This window comes from Crocodylus siamensis, chromosome 3 (genome assembly GCF_052110815.1).
Source record: "Crocodylus siamensis isolate JL-2025a chromosome 3, ASM5211081v1, whole genome shotgun sequence".
NCBI classification, from domain to species: Eukaryota; Metazoa; Chordata; order Crocodylia; family Crocodylidae; genus Crocodylus; species Crocodylus siamensis.
In genome coordinates, this window is record NC_143397.1 from 79,302,348 (window position 1) to 79,327,447 (window position 25,100).

A 25,100-nucleotide genomic window follows, 5' to 3' on the forward strand; every position below is an offset into this window, starting at 1 on the left:
GGAGGCATGGGTCCTGTGCACACCTCCTGGAGCTCTGTGACCTGCTCCAGTGCAAAGCCAGACTAGCAAGCCACATGGGGCTAGGCTGGGTCCATACCAGCCCCATCCTCCTGCCACCCCTCACCCACCCACACCCATGAGCCCTCCCCCCCAGTTTAAATCTGCTTCTTTTGAGCCCCTTAGTATAACTTTAATTCTATCCCTATTTTACCTCCACTCCTCAACCTCTGCTAATTCGTTTCTCTCCCTTACGTTGAATAAGACATGGCATCATCACCTTTGGGAAAAACACCCTCCTCTTCACGCCTGTGAATGTGAACCCATAAGGTTCAAGAAGATCAAGATTTTCTTTCATTATCTCTCCTCAGAAGTCAAAGACTCATTTTCTTTCTACTTAAGTTAACCCTGAATTTTCCTAAAAGAGTCAAAGACACAGATGTCATTAAAAAAGACCCCAAATTTTTTGAAAAAAAATTGAGGAAAATGTATTAATATTTATAGTGAATTATAAATGCTCATTTAACCTAAATTGAAAATAGCTAATCTAGATATAGCTCAGAAATCTAATTGCATAATAGAAGTGACAGAAAAATAAATCCACGCAAGGACTACAGGCACTGGCTTTGAAGTACCCCTTGCAGGAGAAGTCCCTACTACTTTGTTCCTTTGCAAAGCCGGTGCCTGCAGTCCCAGTATGGGGCTTTGGGTGCAGGGCTCTACATATCCTCCTCTATTCCAGTCCTCCCAGAATATGAAGGAGTAGAGCAGAGACTTCCCCAGGCTGATCCCTGGTCTGTGGAAGTCAGGGACAGCAGGGAGAGGGAAAAGCTACAGGCTGAATGTCTGTACTGCTCCCTCTCCTGAAACAATTTCTAGCTGTTGAAATTACTCAAAAATTGACACCACTAGAAATGAATGCCTGTATTCAGCCTCTGCTTTGCACAAAAGTCTGCAACTATTACTTTTTCCAATCTGAAATTATTTTTTTAAAAGAAACCCCACAACGTGGTTTTTGATTTGATAAAAAGTTCTTTTCCAATTGATTTTATTTTGTAAAATATATTTTAAAAAATAAAAATGAAAGGTCATTTCGAAACAGAAAGTCATTACAATAAAATGTTTCTACCTAAGTTCCTAGCAAAGTTTCAAGGTAGACATGTTTCCACAAACTGTTTTATTTTTGATGAATCAGCATTTTCTAGCAGGAAGAACATTGTCTTAGAAAGTTTCTAACAAGGTGCATTCCTGACCTCTAGCCACACTTGTTCACCTTGGATAAGCTATAGCTACACTTTACGATCACCTTTAAAAGAAGAGACTTTGTTGAATTTGGCAGATCTCTTGTTCACTAGTTCTCAAAAACAGATACAGTGGCAACTGAATTTAGCCCTTAAATAATTTACACTGTGAACAGGATGTCAATTACAAAATCCAATTCTAAAGGGTACCATTCCTTGCCTATAACTGATTTTAATGTCCACATTCAATATTGCTTATTCAAGCTGGCTGTATGCATAAAAGGCATGTCCCACAGACACTACTGCTACAGAGGCTTCAAATGCTGTCTCGCCAGTCTGTAAGAGTTTGCAAGAGAGAGACAGGAAGTTTGTGTGCACACACATATGTACATATATGTGTTCGGAACAGACGTAAAAATCTAACAGAATTCCTTTTGTATTATAAATTGCATTGTATGATGTTACAAACTCAGACACATTAGTTCAGTAACTTTGATGAGAGCATTTTTCGACTAACATTGGAAACTTAATACCAATTTTAAAAGAATTAATCGTGATTGATAGTAAAGCTAGCATGTTGTTAAAGGAAGATAGGAAAAACAGGGACTAAAAGGTCAAAGAAACTCTCTTTCAGTAAGACATTATGAATAACTTGTCTTTCGGTGGTACCAGTTAAGAAAAAAAGAACCACAGTATATACTCTGCCAATTCATTACAGTGAGCAGTGTTAAATTTTTCATGATAGGGCATGTGGATAGTTGTTAGTTATTATTCATGAACTCTAATACAGCTATCCCAATTATGGCATTCATTTATCCACAACATTCAATAACCCACAATTTACACTTTATATTTACTTGTAAAACACGATACTCAAGTGTTACCAAGAAATTGGATCTAAAGCTTTGCTGTTTCTGTAATTCAGCGTGGGCCTTATCCTCAGCTGGAAGTCAAAAGCTAATTTATTCTAACTGATGTCTGTTTGTGTAATCCAATATTTGAAGTTGATTGGAAGTATTTAAGGAGTGATATTTATGTTAGGAAGCTAATATTATTTTAGTGTAAAAACAAATTTAAGATTCATTAAGATCAAACCACCTGCTGTCTTGCACGCCTGCTACATTTCACCCTGTGCTACATATTTCAGTAGATATAAAATCTAAGAACATACATGTATAACAGAGCTTCAAACTTGAATATTATGAAATTCAAGTAAAACTCTGTAGCTCTCTGCCACTCCTCTGGTGTTCAGGGAATATCTTACAAAATCTGAGTCCAGGTCATGTTGAATAAGAGAACTGCTAACTTGGAAAGAAGAATTAAAACTGCAATTTGACTTAACTTCAGCATACTGGAAATGTCATCCTACTCTCTATGTGTCCCCATTTAAAGTTAGACAACCAAACATTTATTTTTTTGATGTTCAGAGAAGAGAAGCAGAATATGAGTCAATGGTATTATGAAGTATGAATAGCAGCTTCTTTATTTATGAGCTCTTTAACACAGACATAAATCAAGAATAACTCCTGACAAAGGAATCTGTAGCCTTCAAAAGCTCATGCCTCTCTGAACTAGTCTAGAAGGTACCACTGCACTGCCTTTTGTCAAGCTTCAGACTAACGTGGTCAGCTACCGCTCTCCATTATAATGTGTTTAAGATGATACAAAAGCAGAATAATGAACGTCAAAACAGGAACCTACACATGACTCAGTTCTCACATTTCAAAAGGATTAAAAGTAAAAAACTTAAAGCATTTGGGCTTGTTTATTTCCTAAACATAGTTTCATAATTTTAAACATATTAAAATATGTTTGTTTTAGAATATTTCTGGTACGTACATTAAAATATCTCTAAAATAGTATCATTACTCAACCAACCATGTGATTCTAAGCATTTACTATCCTGAAAAGCTTAACAAAATTTTTATCACTCAAGCTGGTTTGTTTTGTTTTCTGCTGGATAAAGTATGTTTTCTTTGATTTTGAGTGGATTCTTAGATTTCCTGAGGTAGGACCTGATAATGCAACCCTTGTGCAATAAGCATTGACTTACGTAATTGTATGTGACATCCCTGATGTTCTGCAATTTCCCTGATGTCCCTTATCCCTGCCTGCTTAACCCTTGTTATAAAGTGGACTAGTAGTCTCCTTTGCCTGTCTAACAGCTCCTGTTACCATACAAAATCCATTATAATATTATAAAAGCCTTAGTCTATCTGCCCGTAACACTTTATTTGCACTGAAACAATCAATCAGAGTGCTCCAAGAGTGTTTCAGATACTAGGTGGTGGTGGAGCACCACCATGATGGCGGGGACAGAAGGTGGGGGCAAGGCTGGTGGTGGGGTTGGAGGGGAGGGAGGACTGGGCCTAGGCCCAACGTGGCAAACGGAGAGTGGAGGAGTGGGCCCGGACATGACCTGGTTGGGGGAGGAGCGGGTCCGGACCTGATGTGGCGGTGGTTGGGGAGGTGGGGGGTGGCTCCGTGCCCTCCCACTCCCCCGGTCATTCTTGACAGGCAATTTGGTAGTAGCATAATATACACATGTCTCATAAAGCTTGTTTTAGAAGACAGATATTTTTGAGCTTTTGAAATTTCCTAGCTGACATATTAAAAATCTTTTGGTGTCATGCTTTTAAGGCCCAGCTAGACAAAGCCTTAGCTGGGATGGTACAGTTGGGGATGATCCTGCTTTGAACAGGATCACGTGCACTGCAGACTGTAGCAATTTAAACCAAGGTGGAGCAGCCCTGGGCTGGCAGCTTCAGGTGGTGGTGTCAGGTGGTTGAGGGGCTGCCTGGGTATGACAGTGCCCAAAGCACAGAGCCATGTGGCTGACACCTGACTGCCAGCCTATGGCTGCTCCACCCTGACTCAAACTGCTGTAATCCCAGTCACCATCCACATGTGCTTTCTGTGCAGTAAATGACTGTTTCATAAAATAGTACTGTCCCCAACTCTAGTACCGTTCCTGCCTCTTTCAGAGAGAAGACCTTGTCTTAAGATTTCTAGTGCCTCTTTCTTCTAATTGAGTTAGAAGCACCACAACAGTAGCCATCGTTCTATGGATAGTAGAATCATTTGTCAGCACTATCTTATGGCAGAGTTCATTAATTTACTGCACCCTAATGCCAGCACACATTTAGATGGTGAAATGTTACTGCAGAGCAAATTACTCTGCAGTAAGATCAGAAAATATGTAGATGCCCTATTGGCAATAGAAACAAGAAAGAATCCTATAAACATCAGACAGAAAAGACAGATTAAGGAAAGTGTAGAGAACCTGGAGAGGACCAGATGCAAGAGAAAAAGATGATAAAAAAAATAAATGGGGAAAAAAACACAAATCAAAATATATTTTCCTTTCAGAATTCCTTTCAAAATTTGACCAAAAATACCATGAAAACAGACATCCATCCAACTGGAAGGGACCTCCCATGTCCCTGATTGCAGTAGGGCTGCTATTGTAGGCAACCATGTCATATATTCTCTTTAATACATTTTTTAACCTCCATCTTAAAAACACTGTCCCTACTACTGCCATTGGAAAGCTATTTTACCGTATCACATTTCTAATGGCTAGGAACCTTATTCCCAGCCTAAATTTATTCATGGCTAGTACATATCCATTTGTTCTTGAGCCAACAGTGTCCTTTAGCTTAAATAATTATTTCCCTTCCCTGATATTTAACACCATGTTATGTCTAGAGAAATAAATCATCCTGCTCAGCCTTCATTCTTCTGTGATAAACAGACCAATCTCCTAGGCTTGACTGCAAAATAAAACATTTTGTTCAACTTGAAACATTTTGTAATTGCTGGCAAATTAAAAAATCAATTATTTGTACAGGTTTAGTGGTCACACCCATTTTATATCAGGAATTTCCTCCCTCCTCCATACAGATTCAAAAGCTCTACTGCAAGAATGAGTTTTGGCTACAAGGTGCCAGATACCCTGGCACTGATAGTGTGTGCTTTTAGAACTTGGGTCTTCTTGTGGATGGCTGCTAGGTAACACCAGACAGAAATCCCTGAAGAAGGTAGAAAAGCTTTAATGAATCACACTACAGAGATATATTAAAAAAAACATGAGCTAGAAGCAAACTCATGCTCTTTTCTTATTAGGAGCCTGGAAAAAAGTTTAAAAATAAAAAAGTGCACGATAACCAAGAACAACAAAGATTGAGATTAAAACCAAAAAAAAAGAAAAACGCAACCAAAAAACAAAAAAAACCCAGAGGCTCAGAAGCAGGATTCAGATTAAATGGTCATTAAAACAAAATGTTTATATTTGTTTGTTCTTTTAAATAATATCATGGTACTTGACAATCATTAAGGTGTGGATCTACAGTTTACAACTGAATGCTGCTAATACAGCTCCATATCTAAGCATGTCCGAAACCCCTGACACCTCCAAAATATTTTTTCGTGAGTTAAAAGAAGTGCACTTCTAGATCCTAGTTTTTAAATTAATTTCTTCCAAAGTAAAAGAGCCTAATTCTTATTTATTTCAAAATACCTTTATTCTTCTTTTAAAGTTATTTAGAGCAAATGCAAATAGTTTAAGTAACCCAAAGCTTCTAAAAATAACAGCATAGTAGAGCCCATGATTCAAGAATGGATCATGGGTTATAAAAGAAGGAAACACCTGGTTATCTTTTTTCTTCAACTCTATAATAGTCTTTCAGACTAGATAACCTTCAGGGTTGGTATCAGAACAGAATGGCATTGTGAGACAGTATTTTAAAGCCAGCCATCATTAAGTAAATATCACAATGTTTAAATTAATTCTCAAACTACACAAACACTTAAAAAAATATTGAAAATAGGAAGGTTTATTTTGGCTGATTTAATTAAGTCCATTCAGAATTAGCCTTCCTGTGAAGCTAATTCCTTGCTTGCACCTATGTTTGAAAATAACTTTAAATGTTCACTTACTAACACTTAGCATGTTTTTAATGCAATGGCTCTAGAAAGCAGGACAGTTTGAAGAACTGAAATGTAAAAGATATTCTAGTTGCAACTTTAGCTATTAGTTCTAATATTGCATACAGAGAACAGGTTCAGCATGTTTGTATATATTCACTTAAATGAAATCCACCTTTTGCAAACTGGTTAATTTGATAACTTCATATCTGTAAAAAGGTCTTGGTCCTGTACCTATTAAATATTTCTCCCTGATTTTGCTACACTGATAACCAACTATAACAAAAGGAGTTGGAGGGGTTGTTTCCAGTATTAATTATATAAAGATCACAGCAAATTGGAATTGAAAAAGAAAAAAAAAAGAAAAAAAGAAAGAGAAAGAGAAAGAATAGAGCTTACAACTCTCTGCCTGTTTTGCAATAGAAAAAAAAGGTGTGCCAAACCCTTTTAAAAGATAATCGTTTTCTTTGCATGTTTGACCTACTTCTCTTTCCTTATTATTCTAAGTTATCATTTTGTGACAGGTTCTGTATAAAACAATTAAACAAAATGTTCCAGGATAATTAGTCTGTGTTAAGAGAAACAAAATATGATCACTACTGGCCCATGTGTTTACAGAGTCCTAATTACAGGAAATTTTAAAAAAATCTGAAAACACTGAAGTTATAGCAACAATATTATCAGGACGCCACAAAAAAGCAATAACATGTCAGTGTTTTATTACAGATTCTTTCAGGCAGTGGACACTTGCATAATTAATAAGTATACATTATGTTAATGTGCATCTTATTTCTGGCACCTTGAATATCTTTTTAAGCCCACAGTGGTGAAATCACAAGATGGATAAAATAAAGATGGACAGATCCACAAGAGGGATAAAATACAAGAAAACCCTTTAAAAAATTGCACAATGGGTAACTCAGCTCCATGCTCACAATGCCACAGGAGATCAGTTCCCGAACCATGGTCCAGAGAACATGTGGACAGAAGGTGGGGGCAAGGTAGATGCCTGGTGCTTCCTTGCTCTCAGCTCCAAATAAGATAGGAACAAGAAAGGTGTACAAAGAATACCTTTTTAATTAAAGAACTTCCATCCAATCCAGGAGAGTACATAACAGTTGTAGACAATCCCTCTGTCTGAAGAAGGGTGTTTGTACCCAGAAGCTTCCAAAGCAGATTTCTTCTAATTATTTTAGTTAGTCTAATGGAAGATATCATATTTTCCCAAAGAAATTGTCTACCTATGTCCTTAAACCAATGCAGCTACAACAAACACCCTTTTAAATAAAGGCACTTGAAAATACATAAATATTAGGGCTGTGCGAAATTTCGCGAGCTGTTTTGTTTTGATGCTGTTTCAACTCATTTCAAGCTCAAAACAGTGACATCAAAACAAAACAAAGGACTTCAAAACAGCCTCAAAATGAAACAAGGGCAGTCGAAACATTTCAAAGGTTTCAAAATGTTTTGATTTTTGAAGCTGAAGCTGGGCTTGCCTGCAGGGAAACAGAAAATAAGGAGAGGGTGGAGGAAGAGGGAGCAAGGACTGCTTTGATATTGACTGTGTAGCTGACCAGTGACTGTGATCCTTCCCTGAGGTCCCTTCCAATTCTAGTGCTCTGGGGGAGGGATCAAAAAACAACATAAAAAACAGCATTGTTTTAACTGAGCTGCTTTCTGCCTTGGGGTCAATTACGGAGCTATCTTCAAGAAGCTCAGCAGCATTAGATAACAATGGCTACTACCACTGATTTCCTACTTGCTAGCTGAGCAAGTGGGATTCAGCAATACCTTTTGCTTTCTTTCTAGACCCTTTTATTATTATATTCACTGAGTGATTCCTTTCAATTTATTCCTCCCCCAAAATCCTCTTTTTGCTTAGTCTATTTTGATTATTTTCAAATTTGTGCTTTCTCTCATGGTGTGCATTCCATTTACTGTGCAAGGAAGCACAGCATAATTATTTTGCATATTATCATATACAATGTATATAGGAAAACACATACATACATAAATACACATACATACAATTATCTTAATATCTACATGTTTTACGTAAATCAGATAGAGATAACATTACAGAAGAAGAAGAGGCAAATTTTCTAGCATACCAAGGCAGACAACACGCTATGAAACACACCATGCACTGTGCTGGAAAGGCAGCTGGCAAGCCTTCAGGGAGGGGTGGAAGAGGTGGTAGAGGGAGAGCTGTAAATCCCCTCCCCCTCCCAAACTGAGACACAGCTTCTTAGCTACAACAGCCAGGCATGTGTCTTCCACTAGTACAGGCAGAAAGGAGAGGGGAGCAGTGCCAGTGCCACTGTCTGTGCCTGAGTCTCCATCCCATCCAAGAACACCAGCCATAACCTCCCTCTCCCCACTACCACCATGACACCAAGCAGCAGCACCAGCATGATAGTTTTCTCCACCCACATTTCACTTCCCATGCTGAGCCTTCCAGTGCCAGAGGAAGAGCTGGAGCTGGATCTGGATCTGAGTGCCACAGCAAGGGAAATTCTGGGGAAGAAGGGGAAATCATCTCTGTGTATACTCCACACCCCACAAGTTTCTCCTAGAGCCAGGTCTCCATCCCCAGAAGGCATTTCAGAGGAGGCTGAGGTAGAGATTGTGGAGGCAATTGGGTCAGCTGATCCCGCTCCTCCTGTTGCTGTGCCTCTGCCTGCTGAGCAGGGGGAAATTCCAGCCTCCAGATATGTTCCTGCACCCAAGAAGTGAACAGATAATGTGGTCTGGGATCATTTTGAGCTGGAAGATGATCTGACATACGCTATCTGCCTGCACAGCTGAGCCAAAACCAGCTGGTAAAAGGGATCAAAACACATGAGCACCACAGGGATGCTGACGCATCTCCACAGGCACCTTTGCCCTTGCTCCTCCTCAACCAAGCACCAGCAAGAGCATGACCAAAGGGGATTTCCATTCTTACTCCAAAGCCCCTGTCCCCACAAAGGAGAGGCAGGCCACCCTGGAACAGTGAGGAAGAGGTGAGGCGTGTTGCACCCTGGAACAGTGGGGAAAGGTGTGTGTGTGGGGGGGGGTGTTGCAAGGGTAGCAAGATCACCCAGTACATTGGGGAGATGCTTGCTGTTGATGGCCAGCCCTTCTCCTAAGTTGATCAGCCAGGTTTCAGGTAGCTCATGGCACTAGTGGCCCCATCCTATCAAGTGTTTGTATGAACTACCTTCACCAGGACAGTGGTGCCCTCCCTGTATGAGGCATCCAGGGAGTTCTTAAGGGAGGAGCTGGATAAGGCAAGTCTGCAGGTGGCCTTACACTTTACCTCAGACATCTGGAGCAGCTGGGATGGAGATAATGCATACTTCTCCCTCACAGAACACTGGTGTGACCACTCAGACCATTGCGGGGCTCTCCTTCAAGCTGAGGTGACGCATGAGTCCCACATAACAACAGAGTTCCTGGGGGCCATAAACTGCTTGGTACAGGGGTGGTTCATTGGACAGGGCAAGTTTAGATCAGCCCCCCCACTGGGACCCCCTCAGGCCCCAAGGAAGGCACACCTAGGCCAAGGATCAGGGAGGATCTAATTAGGGAACTTCTGGAGGGACTGGATGTATTTAAATCAGCTGGTCTGAATGATCTCCACCCCACAGCACTGAGGGAATTAGCTGAGGTCATTGCAGAACCGCTGGCAGGCTTTACGAGCACTTGTGGTGCTCTGGTGTGGTGCCAAGAGGACTGAAAGAGGGCCAATGTGATTCCCATCTTCAAAAAAAGGAGGAAGGAGGACCCAGGGAACTATAGGCCAGTTAGTCTTACCTCAATCTTGGGTAAGCTTTTTCAGAGAATTATTCTGGCACATGTCCACAAGGGGCCAGCAGGGGAGATTATGCTTAGGGGCAACCAACACAGGTTCATTAGAGGCAGGTCCTGTCAGACCAACCTGCTGGCTTTCTACATCCAGGTCACCAAATCCTTAGATACAGGGGTAGCAGTGGACATAGTCTTTCTGGACTTTCGGAAGGCCTTCGACACTGTCTCTCACCACATTCTCATTAAGAAACGGGGGGACTGTGGTGTCCACACCTACACAGTCAAATGGGTCGCCAACTGGCTGGAGGGCCACACCCAGAGAGTAGTAGTGGATGAGTCATTTTTGACCTGGAGGGATGTGGGCAGTGGGGTTCTGCAGGGCTTGTTCCTCAGGACTGCACTGTTCAACATATTCATCAGTAACTTGGACAAGGGGGTAAATAGCACCCTGTTCAAATTTGATGATGACACTAAGATGTGGGGGGATGTGGGCACATTAGACGGAAGGAATAGGCTACAGTAGGACCTAGACAGGTTACAGGGGTGGGTGGACGAGAATAGGATGGGATTCAACACTGACAAGTGTTGAGAAAGTGTCTGACTTTGACAAGCTCAAGAGGCTAGTCAGTCAGGCCCTCAGGGACCATGACCCCAGGGAGATGGGAGTTCAAGAAGAGTGGTTGCTTCTCAAGGAAGCGATCCTCAATGCACAAGCTAAGTCTATTCCAACACGGAGGAAAGGCAGCAAGAAGGCACAGCAGCCCTCCTGGATCTCCAGAGAACTAGCGGACCTACTGTGGCTAAAAAGGAAAGCCTACAAAGGATGGAGGACGGGATTCACTTCCAAGGAGAATTACTCTGTGCTGGTCCGGTCCTGCAGGGACCAAGCCAGGAAAGCCAAGGCTGCAACTGAACTCCAACTAGCTTCAGGCATCAAGGACAACAAAAAGTCCTTTTTCAGATATGTGGGGAGCCGGAGAAAAAGCAAGGGCAATGTTGGACCCCTGCTAAACCAGATGGGGCAACTGACAACTGACGCCCAGGAAAAAGCCAACCTATTAAATAGATACTTTGCAGCAGTCTTTCATCAGTCACATGGGATGCCCATGCCTGCTATGGGACAGGGAAATCTGGGTGAGGGGAATCCCCTACCCTCCATCAATGCTGACCTCGTGAAGGAACACCTTGAGAAGCTGGATACCTTCAAGTCAGCTGGCCCTGACAACCTGCACCCCAGGATACTCAAGGAGCTGGCGAGCGTCATAGCCCAGCCCCTGGCACGGATCTTTGAAAACTCCTGGCACTCTGGTGTAGTGCCCGAAGACTGGAAGAAGGCCAATGTGGTGCCGATCTTCAACAAAGAGAGGAGAGTGGATCCGGCTAACTACAGGCCCATTAGCCTGACTTCTATCCTGGGGAAGATCTTAGAAAAGTTTATTAAGGAGGCCATCCTTGAGGGACTGGCCCAGGCTAACATTCTAAGGGACAGCCAGCACGGGTTTGTTGCGGGTAGGTCTTGTTTGACCAATCTCATTTCCTTCTATGACCAGGTGACCTATCACCTGGACAAAGGAGAAGAGATTGATGTCATATATCTTGACTTCAAAAAGCTTTTGATCTTGGTATCCCATGATCACCTCTTGGCCAAACTGGCCAGTTGTGGCCTTGGCTCCACCATGATCCGCTGGCTGGGAAATTGGCTTCATGGTCAGACCCAGAGGGTTGTGATTGATGGCAGTCACTCATCATGGTGCCCTGTGACCAGTGGGGTCCCTCAAGGCTCTGTCCTGGGACCCATACTGTTCAACATCTTCATTAACGATGTGGACATTGGAGTCAGGAGTGGACTGGCCAAGTTGGCCGATGACACCAAACTTTGGGGCAAAGCATCCATGCCAGAAGATAGGCGGGTGATCCAGGCTGACCTGGACAAGCTCAGCAAATGGGCAGACGAGAACCTCATGGTGTTTAATACCGAAAAATGCAAGGTCCTCCACCTTGGGAGGAAAAACCTGCAGCACCCGTATAGGCTCGGCAGTGCTACGTTGGTTAGCACTACAGAAGAAAAAGACTTGGGGGTCATCATTGACCACAAGATGAACATGAGCCTGCAATGCGATGCTGCGGCTAGTAAAGCGACCAAAATGCTGGCGTGCATCCATAGATGCTTCTCAAGCAAATCCCGGGACGTCATTCTCCCCTTGTACTCGGCCTTGGTGAGGCCGCAGCTGGAGTACTGCGTCCAGTTTTGGGCTCCACAATTCAAAAAGGATGTGGAGAAGCTTGAGAGAGTCCAGAGGAGAGCCACGCGCATGATCAGAGGTCAGGAAAACAGATCTTACGATGACAGGCTGAGAGCCACGGGACTCTTTAGCCTGGAAAAGCGCAGGCTCAGGGGTGATCTGATGGCCACCTATAAGTTTATGAGGGGTGACCACCAGGATCTGGGGGAACGTCTGTTCACCAGAGCGCCCCAAGGGATGATGAGGTCTAACGGTCACAAACTCCTGCAAGACCGTTTCAGGCTGGACATAAGGAAGAATTTCTTTACTGTCCGAGCCCCCAAGGTCTGGAACAGTCTGCCAGCGGAGGTGGTTCAAGCACCTACATTGAACACCTTCAAGAGTAAATTGGATGCTTATCTTGCTGGGATCCTATGACCCCAGCTGACTTGGGCAGGGGGCTGGACTCGATGATCTCCCTAGGTCCCTTCCAGCCCTAATGTCTATGAAATCTATGAAATCTATGAAGTGCAAGGTGATGCACCTGGGGAGGAAGAACCAGCACCATACCTACAGGCTGGGGAACTCCCTTCTCGTCAATGAAGAGGCAGAAAAGGATCAGGGAGTCATCATTGATGCCAAGATGAATATGGGCAGGCAGTGTGGAATGCAGTCAGGAAGGCCAACTGCACCTTGTCATGCATCCACAGATGTTTCTCAAGCAGGTCCAGGGAGGTGATCCTCCGCCTCTATGCAGCACTGGTCAGGCCACAGCTGGAGTACTGCGTCCAGTTCTGGAAGCCGCACTTCAAGAGGGATGTGGACAACATGGAGAGAGTCCAGAGGAGGACTACTCGCTTGATCAGGGGGCAGCAGGGCAGGCCCTACGGGGAGAGGCTATGGGATCTGAACCTGTTCAGCCTCCATAAGAGAAGGCTGAGGGGAGATCTAGTGGCCTGTTACAAACTAGTCGTGGGGGACCAACAGGCATTGGGAGAGTCCCTGTTTCCTTGAGCACTACCAGGAGTGATTAGAAATAACGGTCACAAGCTGGCAGAGGGTAAATTCAGATTAGACCTCAAGCTACTGCACTGTCAGGGTGGCTAGGATCTGGAACCAGCTTCTAAGCGAAGTGGTGCTGGCTCCTACCCTGGGGGTCTTTAAGACAAGGCTTGACAATCACCTTGCTGGGGTCGTTTGACCCCAGTACTCTTTCCTGCCATGGCAGGGGGTCAGACTTGATTATCTGCTCAGGTCCCTTCCGACCTTACTACCTATGAAACTATGCAACTATTGACAGAGCTAAGTTGGATACCATCTCCCAGATCTTGGTGGTCCTGAAGGCCTTCTTTGAGGCCACTGAAACCCTCAGCGCTGGTCATGGCCTCCTTAGCCAGGTGATCCCTATAGTGAGGGAACTTCAGAACCAAATGGAGAGCTTTCAGGGCATCAGTGTTCCTGGCTGGGGCAAGCCACTGTCACCAGATGTGCAGGCACTGGTAAGGTGGCTGAAGACAGGCTTCAGGAAATGGCTTGAACCCTTGCAATCCAGTACAATCCACATGCTGGCCACCATGTGTGACCCGAGGGTGAAGGGCAGCATATGCAGCAGTCAAAGCCTGAATCAGTGGATGGAGGTGCTGGTGAAGTGAGTCAGGGAGGCAGACCAGTGGAGGCAGGGAGACATGGAAGACACTGTCGCATGCTAGCACACGATCCACCAGCCAGTCTCCTCCTCCACCACAGGTGCTGCCAATGTGGGCCAAGGGCATGGCTTCCATTGCGGAGTCTGAAGGCACCAGACTCCACCATCAGGCAGGTAGCACTCAGGCTTTGGTGGCTGCCTATCTCATTGAGAATGTGGAGCTGCTGCTGTATAACCCCTTGACCTACTGGGCAAGCTGTACCCAGATGTGTCTGGATCTGGCTACTGTTGTCCTGTGCAAAGACCTGTGTTCCAAGTGAGAGGGTGGCTCTCATTGCTGGAGATATAGTTATACCCCACCACACCTACTTGAATCCTGGTTTTATGGAGCAGCTGGTGTTCCTCAAGGTGAACTGCCCACTGCTGGGGTTCCCGGAGCTCCAGGTGCACACAGAGTGAATGGCACCCTCCTCACTCTGTCTGCACCTGATTCCTTTTTTCATTTTTTAAAAGCATTTAATGCCCCACTCTCAGAGCTGGAGGGGGCACTCACTGCATCACCAGCCAGCAAGGGAAGAACATGTCCCTGCTGAGCTTCCATGCCAGGATGAACTTGAAGGTATGAGCTGGAGCTACGGGGAAGGAGGAGTCCCCAGGTCCTAGGCATGGCCACTAAAACTGCACTCTGCCCGGGTCAGGAGGCCTGGTGGGAATGCTGGCAAAACGGCAGCACCAGGAAATGGCAGGACCAAGGATGCCCCTGTAGAAAGGCAGGTAGGAAGCACCATAACCTCCAGCTAATGCACGCATGCACACAATCTTGGCTGGGGAAAGCCCAGACCCATCATGTCTTTGACAGGCCTGAGGCTTGCTGGTTGCAGTAGCATTGTGAGGCTCCAGGTGAGCTCAGGTTAGCTGCCTGGGATGCCAGATTTCAGGTTGAAAATCCCTTTTTCAGGCTGAGGAAGTAATTGCAGTTTGTGTGTGTGTGTGCTGTTCCTGGATGGAAGGATTAGTAAAGAAACCAGAGGCTGGCATGCAATGCAGGCAAGAAAGCCAGTCGGTAAAAATGGAAATGGAGGTATCAGGGGGTGAGGGACATCAGATCTGAAACCAAGCTCACAGTTTATCAAGCAGCAATGATCCCCACCTTACTGAGACATAGACAACGTAAAGGAGATATCTCAAATCACTGGAGAAGTACCACTAATGTTGCTTGTGGATGATCCTTCAAATCCAGTGTGAAGACAGAAGCACCAACATTAGCATCCTCTTGCAAGCAAACATCATGATTGTCAAGGTGGTGATTATCTGACCTTAACTTCACTGGGACAGCTGCATGATCTGGATGTCCAACTCCAGACTTCTGAAGCAAGTTTTATTCTCCCAGCTCAGTCAAGGAGTACGCTAAAGAGGAGGGCAGAGAAAATGCTTCAAGGGCATTCTTCAAGAGTAAATTGGATGCTTATCTTGCTGGGATCCTATGACCCCAGATGACTTCCTGCCCTTTGGGCAGGGGGCTGGACTTGATGATCTCCCGAGGTCCCTTCCAGCCCTAATGTCTATGAAATCTATGAAATCATTGTGATAGGGGGCCATCACAACTAAAAGTTGTGAAACTAAAGTTGTTCATAGGCAGGAGGCTGCCATTTTTGCCTGTTGCCAAGGGCATAATACAGGGCTCCAAACCACCCCTACACCATGTCTCATGCCTCGCAGATGGCATCCAAAAATCACTTTCAACTCTCCTGGACCCTTTGCTGGGCTGCACTCAGCCTCTGGCCCACATTTGGCCTCAAGTGTCTTCAGACATACCTTGGCCCGGCCTTTGGCCCAAACTTGGCCTCAGGTGTCCTCAGACATGCCTTGGCCATATGCTCCCTTCTCTGTAGCCACAATTCTTCCCCTTCACTGGGGCCTCTTCCCCTCACTGGGTTCTTGTGCCTTATACTCCAAGCCTTTCACTGGGGGTGTGGCATTTCCTGGAGGTTGCACCACCACAAGCAGCCCTACCACACCATCCAACCCCAGCAAGGTATAGTTTCAGGTCATGCCCCAGGACCAGGAACCTTTTCCATCTCCATAGTTCCTACCCTAACCTCCAGATGTTCTGGGAGCTGCAGTTGGCAGGCTGAGTGATGTTGCTCCTCTGGCTTTCTAGGTGTAACTGCCAGCTCTTCTCCGAGGTCCTGGGTTTATACTGAGGCTTCCCAGCCCCCCTCTGAACTGGTGGCCCCCTTCCAGTCATGTGATCATCTAATTGGGCCAAAGCATGCCTGCTAGCTACTCAAAGTCTGCCTGAAACCTCCTAAAGTGGCAGGCACAACCTGTACTCTGCCTCAAATGTCCTCAAGGCCTACTTGAAAAACTGAAAAATGGGATGCTTGCAGACATTAAACAAACAAACAAAAAAAGCTTTACCAGAAGGCAGCAGCACATTACTTCAACCTAACTCTGCAGCATCTATCTAAAGATCAGGTGCTTCAGCACAGTTTTTTGGCACTTTTGTCTAAAGCTGATTCAATCAGCTATTAGATAAAGATGCCCCAAAAAGCCCCACTAAAGTGTATGATCTTTACAGATACCACAGAGCTGGGTTAAAATAATTTGCTGCCTCTTCTGGGCATGTGCAGGTCTCAGCGCATTCCTGCACCAAATTTAAAGTAATGCACCATTTTTTGGAGTTTTTTTAAATATCTGCAAGCACCCATCAACATCAACTCATAAGAGACTATTTCCCAAGGCCACCCCAATAGAAGGAGAGTCTGCTACAAGGATCTCAGTACCTTGAAACTTTATGACAACAACAGGAGATGGAAAAGCATAAGCAACAGAAACAGTGTGTTGTGGACCAAATCCAGAGCCAGTCCCCTGTACAGAAACATGTGCTGAAGTTGCAACAGAGCATCGATTAGCCTTGTCAGCCATCTTCAGACCCACAGGTAAAGCAATCATGGAAGACAATCATCCTCGATTATGAGGAATTGCTGATGATGACAATGATATTTAGTATGAGGAGGGTGAATAAGAACATTGTGAAATTGCCATGTTTAGAACTGAAAATCAGTTTAAGACCAGTAGCTTTTCTTAGTTGTAACTCACAAAACAGTCCTTCTCAGTGTCCACCCACTAGCTGGAAAAGTTTTTTGCTAGAGAAAGGCTGCAAGTTACATACATTTAAAAGGAAAAAAAATTCTTATGGGTTGGGTCAAAAGAAGGAAGGGGCTTGAACATCTTTTCCAATTTTTTCATCTGATAGAAAGATAAAATTGGCCATATCAAGAAGAACAAGGTGCCCCTCCACCTGTTGATATGGGGGAGTAAGACAGTCCAACATTTTTATAGATAATCATATCACAAGTGTGCAAAAGCCTATTGACATATCCCTTACAATTACAATATTCATTTAATGGTTTAAAAGTGATAGGTGAACTGCAAATATTTATAGAAGTCCTTAAAAATACACAATGCAAACATAAAACTTTGTAATGGTAAATTTGGGGAGCAGAAGCAGCTATATGTATTGTATTTTAAGAAGCTATAAAAATGACAAGAGAATAAGAATGCATTTTGTCTGCAAATAATATAATTTTAACCTGAGAATAACTGATATTGTCTATATACAATGATAGGCATACTACATAAAACTAAGACAAGGATTTACACAAATAGCCTTGATGATAGCACAGCTTACAAAAAAATAGCAATATATGTCAAGGCACCTTTATAAGATGCCTATGTACCTACAGAATATAATGAGTAGAGCAAATGTAATGTCAAGCACAGAGTGCAATGTTTTATTATGCTTACCTAAACTCATATCTGTAGAAACCCATGGACTATTGTTGCTCTACATGATTTCCATGTAATTCCACATTTTACATCACTTGGTGCCATTGAGTTGGGTTCAGCATCTTAGGTCTTAATACAGAAACACAAAGCAACACAGAAATTGCTAATAGAAGCCTTATCTCTGCCTTTACAGGTAAAATGTTTAGTGTTAAAATGTAGATAAGCTCAGTTCTTTCAAGCTGAGAAATGTATTGGGTAGCTCTAGTGTGAAAAAAAGAAACAGCTAAAAATCAGAGGTAAAACAATAATGGCAAATTAATCTCTTTTATTTATTATTATATTTTGTTGGTCTTTTGTACACAATACATTTAATTTGGAAATGTCAGTTGAATAATAATCTATACACAGTTGAAGCACATTAAACAGGTTTCCAAAAGCAAAGGGGTGGGGGGAGAAGGTGCAGGGATTGTCATTATGATCAATGAAAAGACAAACTAGAACAAATAATATCTTCTAGAAACATTTCAGAGAAGCTTAATTTAATTTTCTGATACATCTTTTTCTTTTAAGCCTCCAAGGGAGAAACACTGATGTGTGTCTTTGTGTATGGCTTTTATGAGATAATAGAAACTGTCCAACACATTTAAGGAATTCCTTTGAGTATGGACTGATAAAGGTATTTTACAATGAATGGTGAGCAGCCTACACTAAGGGCAGGTTTATGGGATCGTAACCTTAAGTATAATGATTGGGCAAGGAGGTTTGATTGTAGTAAAATGCAGTTATTCTTGAAGTTTCTGAGTTTGTTTGCAGTTCTGTTAAAAGTTTGAGCAAAATATAGGAACAGTCTCTTCAACTGTTTCCAAGATTGGACTGTTATTTAAATAGTTGTGTTGGGGATTTTAACAAAAATGGTTTTTGAGCAATTTTGGACTCTCCCTACTGTTTTTCCATGCTGTAAAATTAGAACGTGAAACTAAAGTTTGCTGAAGTCAACAGAAAATCTCCTACTAATCTTGATGGCAGACCTCTGGAAAGAAACCAATTTTCACTCTGAGCATGGTTAAAAGAAAACATTCTTTATAGATGGACAAAGTTGAAGAATCAGATTTACATAGATATTAAGGTCGGTTCCCCAGGTCCAGTCCAAATCAACCTCGTACATATCTAAGCGACAAATAAACTATCCAAATTGAGCTGCAAAACCACCTTGGCACCTTGATTCATTAGCCAACTTCATTTGGGGCTGCAAAGATCCTTAGATGCCTAGACTTGGACAATCAAGATTGCCACCTGGTCAACTAAATCTTTCTTAAGCTTTGTTGCCACCCACATTGATTCAGAGGATGCCTTTTTGCCAAGGTGCCCATTTCCTTAGGTGTGGATTGTTTGATACTATGAACATGCATGTTACTTGTTACAAAAATGCAGCTCCTACTACAGCCCATCGTTTTCTCAATAGCATGCCCCCAGAAAGTGGGAGAGAGAGAACCTTGTCCTATCCTGGAAGGAAATCAGCCCTGGCTTCTAGCTGTTGTCTCCAAATGGAGTAGAAACTATCCTACTGTGATGAGCAGATCTAGGAATTTGAAAAGGGCAGGTGCAAGAGCTACCATCAGTGCCTTCTCTTCCCTTGTACCCCTGAAGGAGAAAGCAGGAACTCAGCACCCTGTGTCCATAGCTCCCCAGCTGGAGGGCTTCCAGCAAGAAGCACCACCCCTGAGTGATCTGGGGACTGCAGCAAGCAGACCCCCTCTTCCTCATCCATTCCTCACTTGTGTCTCCAAGGTCTCCCACTCCAACCTGGAACTCCAGCCATGCCTTGGACAAAGCAGAGGATGCCAGCATTTCGGGGCCACAGGGAAATGATGTTCACGCTACTGAAGACAGGAACCCTGGTCCTCTCTCTAGCAGGGGAGTGCCAAACTCACTGGAGCACAGAGCCAGATTCCCCCAGTAGATTGACTGAAAAAAAATGTTTCTGCATAAAACTTTTGTTTCAGTATACTGGCATTTTGCACAAAAAAAAAATTGAAAAAATATTCAGTCAGCTCTATTACTAAGTCCTTTTCTGAGTCTTTGCTTAATTTTAATCACAGAAAAATGTGGATTTTGAGTTACTTTCCAAAATCCAAAAATTAGAGATTTTTTTTATTTCAGCGAAAACCAGGATCCCTGGTGATAACATTACTCTTTATTATTTATTATTTTCTTAATACTTTATCTTACAAAATTCATATGATGATTTCATTTTTATCAATGACCTGGAAGGAAAAAAAAAATGAAATGGTATCGAGTCAAGAATAAATCCCTAAGTGATCCTGCAATAAACACATCAACTTAACAACGGTTTCTGACTTGCAAGTATTTTCAGTCGTTTTAATGAATTATGTAGAATTTGTAACTTTCTAGTTTCTGAATCAAAGCATTCCTTGGTATAAACACAAATGTGTTGTATGTCTAATACACCAATACATTCATCAACCAAGCTGTTGAAATCATCACAAATATCAAGATAGTTTTACAAGGCCTATTTCCATAAAGTATGCAGACTGGCATTAATTAAATTACCGTACTTCAATCCTTCATTAATTAAGTGCTGAACCATCCATTCCATTATTTTTCCTTGGATCAATATGAGGTTGACATGCATATAATTACTCATGACAACAGTTTACCCTTTCTAAACATTGGTACAACATCAGCTTGTCCCCCCCAGTCCTCAGAAACTTTCCCAGTGCTACAAGATGTATTGAAAATCAATAGCAACAGTCAAGAGAGTTCCTTTACTGGTTTTCTAAGGTTCTTAGAAGCAAGGACCTGCCAATCTGAAAGTGTTTAGAAGCTGATTAACATTCTCCATAGTTACTGTAATAAAGGGAAGTATTTTGTTATGTGACTCAAATGTATCAGCTCCACTTTTTTGCTCCAAATAAAAAACAGAAATATTTACTGAACAATTCTGCAATATTAATATTTCTACTAATTACATCTAATAATGTACTAATAGAATTCTCTTGGTTCCTAATATATTTGAAAATGACTTCATGTCCCTATCACTGCTGGCCCTGCAGCTTCCCTTGTCTTCTTTTGCTTCCTTTGTCAGTTTTCTGGTTTACATATGTTGCTATCAGCTTCCTTTTCTTCCTATACTCTTGACATATATCATCAATATGATGAAAGAGAACCCTAATTTTGTTTCTTTTTCTAAATGGGGAAAGCGGGGGCTGTCTGGTTTAAGAATCACCAGATCTGTCTCTAAAATGTGAATTTTCTAGGCAATGTAGTGAAATTTTTAACATTTCCAATTTTTTCTGTGAAAGATTCAGTCATGGATTAAATTTATTTCAATAAATAAGCCTTTCTCCCCTTTCTATACAAGATTGGTCATATGCACTACTGAAAAACTGTCAACACAAACAAACAGTTAGAATAATATGTCCTCTAAGTCTTCAAAAAAAACCAAACCTATCATCAGACTGGTAGCCTTTGCTTAGGACATACACCATACAAGATCTTCTCTGGGGCATTTTTAAAAATAAGGATCAAGATATATTTAAAGTAGAGCAATGTGGGGAAAACTTGATAGAGAAGCTTGACATAACATAGAAGCATAGAAAATTAGGGTTGGAAGGGACCTCAGGAGGTCATCTAGTTCAACAGCCTCCTCAAAGCAGGACCATCCTCAACCAGATCATTCCAGCCAGGGCTTTGTCAAGCTGGGCCTTAAAAATGTCCAAGGACAGAGATTCAGTCATTTCTCTGGGTAACTCATTCCACTATTTTATCACCCTCCTAGTGAGAACCTAAGCTTTCCTTGCTGCAACTTGAGACCATTGTTCCTTGTTCTGCTATGGCACTTGAATTTTCACATTGCTAGTCTGCTGTGTACCAGACTCCATATAATTTAACCACATGCAGAAACTTACCAAGGCTCCACACCTTCCCTCAACAAAAATGATAGATTAAAAAAACAGTGGTCCTGGACCTCAAATGTCAGGCTCAGTTGGACATGCATGAGCACTGAAGCAGCAATGAAGATTCAAATAATGAATGAATCATATGTATCTTGGAAGTGTGTGTAATTTATTTTGGCTCTTGCTACAGTACAGTTGCATACAAATGCATCATTTGACATATACAGAAATGAAGCACCGGTATGTTATAGGCTATCCTGAGCACAAAGGAATAAGCAATAGGCTGTTGACTTGAGCATGTCCTAATGTGATAAGAGTTGCTTTCCTCGTGTAGTGAGGGTTTTTTTCTGGGGAAAAAATAACTAGGAGCTTGAGTAGACAAGGAAAAGCTGAACTGTTTGCTATATTTTATCAGAGAGGAAGCTGTGCATAGAATTTACTGAAAGCATTCATGGAGTAGGCTGCATTAACTGAAATCTCACAGTTACACTGGATTTCTGATACCTGAAAAAAAAAACCCTCACGAGGAGGTCACATATGGCTGCACATTGTACTCATTGTGCTGTGTCATCTCAGTATGTTGCAAGAAAATGTCAAATTGTTATTAAAAAGATCATAGGAACATTTTGTGAAAAAGGCTTAAAACTCTGTGGAAATGTAGGCATTGTGGCTGAATGCAAACACCCATGAAATTAAATGAACTTTTGAAATGACGCGAATGAAGAGTATGAAATGCTGAAAGCATCAGCATGAATTTCCATGTATTTCTGGTCCAAGAAACCATCCCTGCATATAACAAAAAACAAACCATAGCTATACCAAGATGTGTGAATAACTTCCTATATTTAAGTAATCTGAATGCTTGTGAGTTTACAGGTTTGAGACGAAAGCTGTCTATTATCTTTTGTGGATACAGTCTGGGTCACATCTGCAATATAGTTTGATCTTTTACAGTAGCTGAGGGCACAGTGGTTTTAAGGTCCATTGGTTTTATTGCATCTGAAGTTGCTACTGTTTATAGTTACTGGTACAACCCACCAACTGATGAAACATTAATACTGTTACTAAATATAGGCCAGAGCCAAAACCCCAGATCCAAATGCATATTCTATCGAGTGTTCAAAAATCTGGAATCAGATCTACAGCAGTAGTTTTCAGTAAGGCTATGCGAAATAGCACCGTTCTGTTTCACCTTGAGTTTCGAGGTTTTGATGGAACAGTGTTCCATTTCAAATTTTATTTTGATCAGAAACAGCTGTTCCATTTTACCGCAATGCTGTTTTGATGTTTTTCTAGATCAGGCTGGGGACAAAAAGTCATCCCAGCTGGGCTGACTCCTGATCCCCAGTACTATGGTTGATGCATCTGGACTTTTCAAACATTTCAACTAGCCTTGTTTTGTTTTGAGGCTGTTTCGAAGCCCTTTGTTTCATTTTGATTTTGCTGTTTCAACCTCAAAATTCCGCACAGCGTTTATTTTCAGCCTTTTTCATTTGTGTACCCCTAAAAATTTGGAATTGGGGTGCAAAGCGCTTTGGAAATTTGGAATGGAGGCACAGACCCCATTGTCAATTGGAACCCACTTGGATTGTAAGTGGGTATTCACATACTTCTGATTGGCCATAGTTGTCTTTTGGACACCCTTACATATAGTCTGCAGACCACAGGTTGAAAAACACTATTCTACAGACTTTCTGGAATAAATTTGTGAACTGGTGTTCTGATAAATGTTCATCTTAAGCAGGAGAGACTCAACTAGCAAATCTTTTAATAACAAGTATCAAACAGATTAAAGGAGCCAGTCAATTAGCTGCAAGGGACTAGACTAGAAAGGCAAATACTGCTGCCATAATCAGTTATGGTATTTACAGCCAGCTATATCTTATCTATGGAAGGACATTGCCTTATAATAACACCCATATGGTTTGAGAAGGTTATATTCAGATATTATGATACATCATCATTTTACTTTGTACTTTTTCTGCTTTATATTCAGGACTTGAGTGTTTTTTAATGTCATACTACATTTAAGTCTTGATGTATAATACTCAGCAGGTAGAAGAAAGTACATACCATAAGTGCTCCTGAGCCATCAAATCAGAAAGCCTGTGCATGGAGATAAGGAACTTAAAAAAAAAAAGGAAGGAAAAGAGAAAAAAATGCTATTGTCATAAAAGCAAAAGAAATGCTGAGATAAGAGAAAAAATAAGTTAGTTTTCTTTAGCAGCCTTCTAAAAATGAGCAAGAAGCATATACAATACAGTATAAGTAGTTATACAAAATCTGGATACACACAGCTTGCAGATGGTTAACCTATAAATGTAATTGTCTGCAAGATTTAAAGTTTTATGATACTTTATATTTTTAAACTCCTGAAATGCTTTTGCTAACATCTGTTTAATACCACTTATGCTAAGCATGCAGGAAGTTATCTGTTGATGGCACGACCTAACTTTCCTTGCAATGTACTTGTGTTTTCTTCTTTTCCCTTTGATGGTCAGAAGTAACAATCTTGTTTGATTTGATCTTAATCATTTCAAGAGCATGCCACATGCTAGGATAGATTACAAAGCTGGCTCAGACTGCATTGACAGATAAATGGCTTGTGAGAGTCCATACCTAGACTATTTAATTGATAAATGCAAGGTATTAGAGAAGGAAAAAGCACAGAAAGGAAATGAAAGTACAGAAATAATAGTAAGGAAAAAAATAATTGCTACATTGCAGGTTTGCAGTTGTATCATTTACATTAGAAGGAAATAATCTTCTAGCATCATTTATACACTCTGCTAACATGATGCATTAATTTACTAGAAAAAAACTTTTGGTGCATATTGACTCTATAATGTGTTATAAGTTAGTTGGCTCTTCCCCTCCTAATAGCCCACTCCCTCAAGACTCCACTTTATCAGGTTCTTATGCTTCTAATTTTAGCAGTGTATATTTGCCAGCAAAAGGATAATATCTAATATCAGGGTAACAGTGGATGCTGCATGAACTTCTTACCTACTCACCAGCCTTTCAACAGCCTATGTAAGGAATAAACAAGCATATAGATCCTGCTCCTAGTGACTTACTCTTTGGACTTAAAGCACCCCAAAGAGAGCAGGGAGGAGTAGGAAGCAGATGAATTTACTCATGGGCCAACAAAGCTGGAAAAAGTTTATTTCATGTAGCTACATGCAGACGTTCAAAAAGTCAGGCAATGCGGAGAGGTGGGGGTGAAGGGAAGCATGCATGAACCCCAACATGAAGCACTCAACAATGTACATACAGGCCTGACACTGAGCCCAGGAAAATCCCCATGAGTGGGTGAAGCCCCACAGAGCTGACCGGGCTCCTGGAAAAGGGCAAAAATTCCACCCCGCCTCCCCCCCACCCATGCCACCTGCATGCAGCTGACAGATGCCTGTGCCTGGCAGACAACATAGCAGGGGGAATGCTTGCCCATACCTGGCAACAGAGTCATGGACATACCTGCTGACAGAGATTCTCTTGGGTTTAGAGTCAGGTCTGTGTGGACATTGTGGGATGCTTCATGACAAGGTTCATGCAAGGCACAGACGCC